Here is an 11,504-nt window from a genome sequence, read left to right as displayed (position 1 = left end):
TATATTTAAAAATAATCCCAAATGGCATTAATTTATACTATAGATTATTGTCGAATTTAACAAAAAAATATTTTATTTACTTTTTTGTTTTTCATGTACAAAATAAAAAATTGTAAATTTTTTAGTTTTTTAGGAACATAATCAAATAATTTTAATAATAATGGGCCTTTTTATTTTTTCAATGCCCTTTTTTGGAGAAGACGTTGCTCATTTTTTTTACAAATGATCTTTTTTTATTAGAATAATAAATTATTTATTTCATTTCTTAATATTTAAATACAATAAATTAAAAAAATAATCTTCCGATCTCTTGATTTTGCAATTTTTTTTGTCCCATAAATATATTTTATTTCAAAGTATCTTGCAAAATAATTTTTCTCATACTTGTATATTTTGAATATTAAAACTTGTTCAAGTCAATATACGCGTACTTTGATAACTTGATCTAGGGTTTACATTTCGATAAATTTGGTTGTGTCTAATATTTTCTTTGAAAAGACTTTTGCTAAAGTATTTATTGATTTACTTGCAAGCCTAAGCACCGAAAGAGTTGATGTTTAGTATAGTCACCCTACCTTTTCCCCTCCAACTTTTATAATTTCTTAGCAATGTCTTCAAGATACAACTTTGTATTCACAATGGTTCTAACAAACAAGAAGGTAATATAAATTAAGACCATATTACGTCCATTTGGAACATTTAGGAAAGTGCTCAATCATGAGTTTAATATATAAAAAAGATTAATTTGTTTGGAATGTGATTCATCAAAGTCGAATTCAAGAAGATGAATCTGCCCCATACTTACCTGAACTATTTGTTTTGAAACGAGATATTTTTGGACTCGATATTATAAATTAAACCCGAATAACCCTTGTATTAGTTTACTTTTTGCTAATTGTTCAATGTTCTGTCTGTTCTACACTTTGTACGTTCGACATTTTGTCTTTCGACGTAATGACCAAGGAACCTTTAAAAATCTGCATAAAAAAGGCAATACTATCATGATGCAGAAAGTATTTTGCTTTCTAATTTCCCAAATTTAATTACACCAAACATTTGAAATGACATTCAAATTATAGTTTCTTAAAAAGATGAATATGTCTCGATCTACAGTCATTTTTTTTGAAACTATCTTGATAAATATTTGGGTCGTAAGTATAATAAGAAATATAAATAGATTGTCCTAGAAGATACTTACAAGGAAAGAAGGGACAAGACTTTTGAAATAACACTCTAAAAATATATGTGCAAACTTTGTTCACTCACCCACTTAAATAGAGCACGAGGAGAATTTAACTTTACTTTTTCTCTACAAAAATCCCATCTTTAACAGTAATGTGAGTCAAAAGATCAACATAGTGCTGTAAAATAATTTAGACTTTCCCATTGATATGTTCGTCATTTCTTTTCTTGGAGTCTCTTTAGATTGTCTCATATACATACATCAACTTAACAACGAAAATAAATTTTCAAATATCAAGTCACTTAAGCCTCTTAAGCAATTGATAACAGCTGATACTTTTATGATCAATAATATATAAGTATTAAATATACAAACTCTATAGTACATACTTACAAGAGTCTATATTATTATTAAAAAATATTGGATATTGGATAACATACTACTAAGAATAAATTATGAGTCTTCTTATTGATTTATATCATACTTATAGACCATTAAAGATACTTAAAAACATAGAGCCCAAAGAACTTAATAATTCTCGGTACAATATATATATTTTTTATTTAATATATATTTAATATTAAATGATGACATTAAATATTAATAGTTTGTAACAAAAGATTTCTTAGGGTAAATACAGTTTCAACTTGTGCATATCTACATATACCAAATAAAAGAAAATATAATTTCTTCTTCGAAACTTTATTTTATTAAAGATGGATTTAATTAAAAACCACACTTGAATTAGTTTATAATAATGTGATGATAAAATTTTATGAGTAAAAGTGTATTAAATTAAACATTTAATGGCATTTTTAAAATTGTAGCCTCTATTTTTAACAAATTGAATTAATGAATCTTGAGTTGAGTATTTATATAAGATCTTATCTATTGATTGCATTAGTCTATTGACTTTTTAGGTATATTTAATTTTTCATTGGTAATGGGGTTATTAACAAAAACAAATAAATAGGTTTTTGAGGAGAATCCCTTTTTAGTAACCAAATAGTATTTTGGAGGAGAATAGCTTAGCTGTCATGATGTTTGATCCTAACAGCTACAAGAAGCTGTAACAAGGAGGAGAAGGAAATGAAAATCATCATTGACATAGGTATGAATTACTCGGATGTTGATCCTTAATTCCACTCAGAGTCCAAGAAGGACTTATAATTTTAACTCCGAAAAAAATCCTTAGTGTTACTTTAAGTCTTTTGTCAGCACATGGAAATGTTCAATCCGGTTTATTATATATCAATGACAGCTTGTATGTAGTAGAAAAGGACGTTCACTCCTCAGGGATTGAATAATAATTATAGAAGCTTAGAAATACACAATGAACTCTTTAAGTTTCCAACTCCAAAAATAGAGTGAGCTACAAAATGCAACCAATTGGCATCCGTAGTTATAATGCTGCAGAATATAATAAAAATGCAGATCGGGAGAAATATCAAGAAATGAGAACTAGTAATGGAAAAAAGACCTAAGAAATTGGTAACTCTAGCCTGTATGATTAAGCTTAATTATAAAGTACCATGGATCAATATAGAATGTTGAAAAACTCTGTTATCTAATTGTCTCATTTCAGCTGTTGGGGTGTGTGGGTACTTTTTCTTGCAACTTAAAGGTTAAAAGATCACCACCATATTTTAATACTTTTGCTTAAAAATGAAAAATTCCTCCGTTTTTCTTTTGATTTATGTCAAAATACCTTATTTCAAGCGTAAATAACTTGAGTTTATTTACTAAAGTGTGTTTGGTCTAAGAAAGATTTACAATATTCATTTTTTTTTTCACTTTTATTGAGAAAATAATTTTTGAGAAATTTTTATATATTTTTATATCAACCTCTTATTAATTAATTCAATTCCAATTAAAAAGCGCAGCTGAACTACACCTTTTAGAACAAAATATTATCTTGTAAATCATATCTTAATCATTTAATGCTTCGCTCTCTCGCCTATCGAGGGTAGAGCTGTGCCCACATAAATCATTTGAACAATTAATTTGAATTTGGATAGGTCTACTCTCTTTTGCAAGTTACATCCTCTCCAGGACTGACACAACATGTGGGATTGAGAGTTTAGCTTCACAAAGTTGGACAAAGAAGATTGATTTTTCTCCCATTCTATTCCCAAGATATTTACGCTTCAAACTACTTTACATCCTCCAATCAATATGGGAGGCCCAGCGCACCATCTACCAATAGGAAGAATGAAAGTATTTTCCGGATTGATTTTCATCTACAAAAATAGAGAATTTTTTTTTTCAAAATAGGAGAGTAAAATCTAAACTCTTTTCATTACTTGTCTGTCCGAGTTCCCCTCTACCATCAGTGTATGGTAATCTACATAAAGATCAATCAAATGTTTTTTACTTCCAATTGAAACAACAAATTCCTCCATATTTCCGCATAACTCTACAACTTAATTATTCCATTACATCCACAAACAGTAACAGATACGAGGCATCCTTGTCTACAACTACATACTAAGTTATTTTGGTTACTCCTATACTCCATCAATCACTATAGTTGAAGTTTTATTGAAGAGGAGGGCACGGATTGGATTAGAAAAAAAAACTTCTTGTAAGGTATTTTTTTACAGCATGTATGATAAAATTATTACTTACAGAGTCAAAATCTTTGCTGAAGTAAATGGCTCCAATTTTTTTTCTCATTTTAACGGAATGAATAGTTGCCCTGAATATTTTGTGAGATATCGTCAATATGCATTATTTAATTATATCATGGGCCATTTTGATTACCAACTATTAATTGATAATATCATTTCATTTTTATCTATTACAATTACATTGTTGTTATATATTGATGAGTAATAGAACTATGGGCATTTGAACTTCAATACGTGCAACAGATTACTTATATTTTAGTGATTTGTCTAATATTACAGTATTAATATATCAGTCATCCAGTTATTGTATGGTACTCATCCCAAATAATGTAAATCCATCATTTAAAATAAGTTATCTCATGTTTTGTTCGCAACTGTTACTTAAAAAAAAAAGTTGTCCGTCAAGTTAAAATAACATCAAGATTGATATTTGATAACCTATTTCATGTTCACTTATTAGGAGGAGTAGTAAAAAGAATTTGGTCCAAGATAAAGAAATAGCTTTCTACGCAATGCAAGAACTCTTGTTCTCTTTTTAACTGACCATATATTTTAAGGGATCTATGAGCTCTTTTAAATAATGAAATAAATTAGGTTTTTGAATTGTTTTATGTAACTCTTCTAAATAATTACTATTTTTAAGGAGTCCTATTTATACCTAATACAATACCAGCTGACACTTTGTTGGTATATGGCAACCTATATGCAAAAAGAGGCAAAAAAAAAGTTAGCTATGTGATTACATGTTCCTACAGGGATTTCATAGCTATTTGTCATTGTTTTTTAGCCCTTATTAGAACTTAAAATTTGATATAAGCAGTAAAATATATTTCTTTTGGTTATTAAGTCAAAATATAAATGAATCTAATCTAGGCTTAATGTATTAATATTGGTATATGTGTAATGTATATACCAATAAAAATCCAATATCAAAACGACTCTACTCAATTCCACAAATTAGAAGTGTACATACTTGATGAAGGGAAATACAAAAAAAGTAGAATCCGTATTTGGCAGCAAATACCTAAATTGAATTATCAGAGACGTGTTATATTATATTTGATGTATACATCTTAGAAAGATTTTCACTCTTTCTGCAGATCAGTGCCAAATAGATAAGATTGAAAATGTGTACAATGTGTGCATCTGAAGATTTCTTCCATTGCTCAGTTATATATCTATACTAGCAAAGGGTTACCCGGCGTTGCTCGGACAAAGCAGGGAGCGGGAAATCACATTTATAATGGTCAAAAAAATGTTTTATAAACTTCAAATAACATTCCGACATATATGCATGATAATTTTTGTCTAGATGAGAAGTCTATCTATTATTTTAAAGGAAAAATTGGAGCATCGAAATTCGCAAAAAAAAAATGCAAAAAAACGGATTTGTACTAATCTTCAAAAAAAAAAAATATATAATTAAATTTATCGGCAAAAATTATGTAATAAAATGTCTGGTAATAGATAATACAACATTGTTGTAATGTAAAGATTTCTAATTATATGCCCAAAATGCAACGTTTTTTGGAATTTCTTCTTAAAAATTGACGTAGCTAATGGAGAACGAGCTCGGGAGAAATTATTCTCTTGAACTCAACTTGCGTAGATTCGCACCCAGGTGATTCCTAGAGAGCGATGTATACTTTATGCTTATGGATTGTTTGAAAAATATTCCTTGGTTAGATGGAGTAAATGTAATACTATAATTTTTACTAATACTTAATCAGTGCAACTCAATCTAACCAATTAAAGGAACATTTAAAAAATATTCAGAAAATGAGAGATATTTCAATTAAAAATCAAATTTTATCAGTCAGATTTATAAGCAAACGAATCTCCAGACAATTTTCTTTATACTTTATTTTCTCTACGAATCCAATTTTTCATTAAAAAATCTTTTTTTTTTTTTGCACCTGACATACAACGAAACTGGAATTTTTTGACGATTTATTTTTTTCCCATAGTCATTTGGATTTAGAATAAATTACAAAATGTAATAATTGGTAATTAGTTTTTTTGAGACGGCAAAGATTTTTTTGAGATTGATAACTCTATTTATCTAGTCTCTTTGGGCTCCAAAAAACAATTTATATGTTATAGATATAGAATAACTCCCTCCCCCTTATATGCCCCCCCCCCTATCGGCACTCCATCTTAGCCTGACCATGCTCATAAGAGTTTAGCCTATTAGATGCAACAGTTGGGACACCCACAAAAGACACAGACAAACTATATTATATATATATATAATATAAAGATTATAATGATTATTTTGCAGTTTTCATTTCATACGACCTGTTGATTCGTTCATTATCTACTGTTTTTTGTTCGTAAGTACAAGCTTACAAAGTAAAAGATTTTTCAAATAAAAAATTACTAAAAATAGTATTCTTAAATAAATAATTCAAATTTCACAATTTATTTTCAAAATGGCACACACTACATACAGGGAGCGGGGATCAAATTGTCGCCAAAATATTTTTCTACATAAAACAACACAAAATATACATTTTTTAACTTTTTATTGAAAATCAAAACTATGACGAGCATATAGGTATAGAGTAGCCATTCATTCGATATAATCACCGTTGGTATCAATAACGGCCTCAATACGGCCTCTGAACCGGCCGTAGGCTCTTCTGACCATCTCATTGTCCGTGTTGCCGAATACCTCCTTGACGGAGTCCATCAGGCTGGCCTTGGTGCTATGGGGATGTCTGTTCGTATGTCTCTCGACATAGCCCCAGACAAAATAGTCCAAAGGATTAAGGTCCGGAGAGTTAGGAGGCCACAAATCCTTGGTTACAACGTCCTAACAGTTCTCGGTTAACCACTGCATGGAGATTTTGGACACATGGTAGGGTGCTGAGTCCTGTTGCCACACCCAGGGCCTGTCTCCCTCCTTCATGGACCTGGTAGGGTCATCCTCAACCATCTTCTTCACCTTGTTGACAAAGTCCCTGTTTCCGGCCTTCATGTACCTGGTAGGGTCATCTTCAACCATCTTCTTCACCTTGTTGACAAAGTCGGTGTCCCTGACCTTCCTGTCGGTGCCCTCCTCCTTGGGTGCCCTCTTTATAGCGGCATCAACATCCCAGGTGTCCTCTAGCTTCTTACGGATACGCTGAACAGTCCGTAAATTCACTACTAAGGTTGAAGCAATCGTTGAACTGGAGATTTCACCTTCATTATTAACCAATGCCATGACTACGGCGGACCTCGAAAGCTCCTCGTTCCACTTATAGCTCTTTATCTCCTCATATGATGACGGCATGATGCTAACTGAACTACGTTCAGACGAAAATAGCTTTCCTATTTGGTAACCGGTTTTTTATTTAATAATGTCGTCTTCAAGTTATCAAGGTTTAAAGTAGGCGGTAATTTGATCCCCGCTCCCTGTATACTACACAACTTTCAAATATAGTTGAATCAAAAGTTATTTGATAAATATGCACATAGGTAGTTCATATTGGTACCTGCTATAGTGATCAAGATATTATGCTGAAACACGTTAGCATCACAAAAGATGCTGTTGAACTCTACAAGTCTTACTGTATGGTGTACAAAAAAGAGGAGGACTTGTCCCAAGACAAGTGGTACAACCTGTTTTATCCGGGGAATTCAACTTGTGAGGTCAAGTATAAATTGTAGATCATCATCAGACTTCTCCTTAAGGCCTGTTCAATTGTATTATAGTTTTTCAATGGCATCAAAAAAATGTTTTTATAGGTAGACCCTGAACTAGCCTATCAGTTTCTGGATATGTTCCTTTTATTTGGAGCACCAGCCATCCTCCAGAGCAACAACAGTTCATAGTTTACGGCTAAACTCATCATTGAGCTCAAGCAATTCTGGCCTTACCTCATAATGGTTCATAGCAAGCCAAGACATCAACAATGTCAAGTATATGTTGAAAGGGTAACAGTCATATCAAGAAGGACTTCCTAACTGTTTGGGTCAAATAAAATAATACGCAGGAAGGAAAAGTCTACCTCAAATTTGTTCAGCAACGGAAGAACTGTGCTCATTATGCTATAAATAATCGAGCTTTATACAAAGTTATGTTTGGAAAATACCCTAATATTCGTTTGACATCATTAATTCTCACATATTAAAAGCTTGAAAGACTTCAATCCAAAGAAGATGATTCTTTTCATTTAAATCGAATACATGTACTCCTGAAAGGTAGAATGACGAGGTTTTTCTTGAGAGAGAAATATGAATATAGTCATTTTTCCTTTGTTTATTAACGGATTATTGAAATTTAAAATCGAGTAAAAGCTTTAAATTATACTGAATAATTGATTTATATAAAAAACGGAATAATACAAATTGTTGTTACAACCAAAATGTTCATAAAACTAAGTTGTCAGTATACACACAAAGTCATTATGATGATTATTAGGAGGAACATATTTTCTTTATTTCTTGACCAATTATTAAAATTGAAAATCGAAAACACGCTTTTACTCAAACTAAATATTTCTTACTGTATAAATAATAGCTCTATTATCATTTAAACTGTTCGTGAATATATTTAAAGCTAAAAAAAAATATGAAATACAATTTAAAAGTACATTGTGTGGATGGTATATATCCGGAACAAGTTTATACCTCAATAGCTCGGGAACTCTGAAATCTATGTTTATGAAAGTTTGCTCGTGAGATTCAGCTGATAAAATTAGAAAAATTACAAAATCCTTGAGATTTCGTCTAAATACGAACACTTTTAAATTGGTGGGTTTTTTCCAAATTGGGTAATTGGAACCGGATTTATTTGGAAAACCAATATTTTAAAAACTTTAATGTTTTGGGCCAAGGAAATGTGGCCTTCTAGCTCGCTCGCCGAATCTGAACCCTTTGGACTACTATGTGTGTTGGCGTCTTCGAGAGAGAGACCAATAAACGAGCACATAAAACTGTCTACTCCTTGTCGACTTCCATTCTCGAGGCAGTGACGAACATGGACAAGGAGTTCCACATCAAGGGATTCGACAGGTTCAGGGTAGGTTCACTATGTCTTCCGTCATGTACTAAGAGAAAAATATTAGTGTATTGTTGAATTTAAAATCCCAAACCTGTATATAACCTAAAAAAACTTCTTATCAAACATTTTTTTTTCTTCCCTTAAAGCCTTTATTCATTTAGAGAAGTTACATATATAAAAACATATTTAAATATACATTTTTAGTTTAAAAGTAACACCCTAAACTAAATTCATTACAACAGTTAATTAGCACGGTGTGTCAAACGACAATTAAAATACTCTGTAGTAGTTTATTACATTTCATAAAAATCTTCAATAAAATTAGTAAAATGATCAGGTAGAAAACAAATGAATAAAAATTATCAAAATGATACGACTAAAAAAACGTTGGATGGAGACAAAAAGACAACCATTAAGCATTGGATGCACTAAACTTTTTAAATCATCTGATGATGTGTATTAGTCGGCGAAAAAACGTCATATTGTCTTTCGAACCATATGGGTAGTAGCGTATCAAATCCCCCGTGTACTTCCAAGTTAGATGAAAATAATCCGGAATTTTAATAGCTCTAAATTCTTCATTTTGGATAGGGACGCCTTTTGTCAGCTTCTCTGCTATCCTACATACTTCTACAGCTCGTTTTCTTTCATTTGATTGAACATGTGTGTGTAACATTGTGATACGTTTAAGCTTTTTTTCATATGACATATTTTTAATTTGATATAATATCGAAACAACTTAATAAAACGAGCTTGCTCGCTTCTGTATCCCTTAAGTATGAAATGTGCATCATTTGTCTGTACAAAAAAAATAGAATCATGTAACTTTACTTCATTTTTTTTTATCATTTCATAATTAATGAACACACAAAAATCATTAATTACACATATTATCCTTAATTATAAATTATCAAAGTATGTTTTCCTTTCACATATTTAAAATTGCATATCTCTAATATTCTCAAGGGTACATAAATGTGCTTACAAAACTTGTTCAAGTCATTATTCTTCATTGATATAAATATATAACTCAGATAAGTTGGAATATCATTTAGTTTTAAATTATCAAATATAATATTAAATTACTGGTACACTGTTATACTATAAAGCTAACTTTAATTATAATTTATTTTTTATCCTTTTTAAAACGTCTCATTTTTCATTATATTTATGAAAAAGAGATAAAAAAAAGCACAGTTTTGTGTCGTATTTAGTACAAATGAGTAGAAGGACTCCATAGTACATTTCTCGGCATCAGCCACTCCATGCATGGACGTAGATACATTAAATTAATCTTCCTTAAGTCAAGTCTACTTGGAGTGGTGGAAAAAGTGTCGACTGATCTACCTTATCTCTAAGTAGCTTAATTATAAAGATTGGACCACACGCTTACAACGTCCTGGAAACGTCCCACTTGGTTAAGACCAGAATACCCTCCTTCTGTTCTAGCTCACAGGGATCATGTGGAGCTGTGGGGACCTTCATTAGAAACCCTTTCAACATTAACCCGGACAAAATAGTCTAAAGAGTTTAATTTTGAAAAGTTACGCAGATAAGAACTCGGCAGGAAATACTCGTAGATCACATTCTCTGAATTCAAAAAAATCCAGATTCTTTTGATAGTGTGACATGGTGCCCCGTCTTGCTGCCTGATCCAATGTCGATCTTTCTTGATGCTGCAGATCAAGAGAAAGACTTCAGTGTGCAGAACACTGTTGGAAACCTTGGTGTTGACCTTCAGGCTCTGCTTGAAAATGGAGGGCGTCAGAACATGACTCTCAATCCTAGCATCCCCAAAAAACCATAACCTGCATTGGGTACTTGTCCTTCACGATCCCAAGGATGTTATAATGACTTTTTTTAACCATCGTTTGCTCCTTCAATTATGCTTCTGGGCTTGAGAGAAATTTTTCTCATCTAAGAAGAACCAGACAATATCTTTCACGGGGGGCTTCTGTTTTAGGTTGATCATAGCCTTGGTTTGCGTGATCCCTTTCTCCCTGTTTGACGGGGTTAGGGGCTGAAGGGAGAAAATCATTTAGTGTAATAAAGAGTAGATCCTTCTACATTTAAAATAACAATAGTTCAGAAAATATATTATAGTTATATTCAAATTCATATGTACATTTCTTTTATTATGCATTTTTAGATCAATTTACACCAAATACAGATTCTTAATTTAAGTGTACCATATATCTCGCTCCCGCCTTCTCCTTGCCCTCTTACAAAAAAAATATATCTAATATTGAGCAACTGATGTGGTAAAGTGACAGTCGTACCGGACTTACTCTCCTTTAGTGTGTGTTTGTATTAAAATCGGTTTGTATGGGGATAGTATGAGGCAAGAGAAAATTGCGAACGTTTAAAAGAACCATCCTTTACATTATTTGAATATTGGAAATAGTTTTGTAAAATGACCAGAGAAGCCCACATTACTAAGGAGTAAACAAATAAATTGTTGTGAATGGACATCATTAAGTATTCTTCCATTGGTAGCTATACATATTATAAGTAGAAACTTTATTCAAGGGAATATTTATACAAACAGTTGAAAAATACTTGAGGGAATTCCTTACAATTATTTAAATGTTCAACACTAAAACAATGATAGCTACAGTATGCAAACGTTTGAAAGATAAACTTTTTGGTACTTTCACCTTGAATCATTTTGACTAAAGTATATTTTTGCCTTAACATATGA

Source organism: Lepeophtheirus salmonis, chromosome 13 (assembly GCF_016086655.4).
Source record: "Lepeophtheirus salmonis chromosome 13, UVic_Lsal_1.4, whole genome shotgun sequence".
Lineage (NCBI taxonomy): Eukaryota > Metazoa > Arthropoda > Copepoda > Siphonostomatoida > Caligidae > Lepeophtheirus > Lepeophtheirus salmonis.
The sequence above is the reverse complement of the archived record's forward strand: the minus strand, read 5'-3'. Positions refer to the sequence as shown.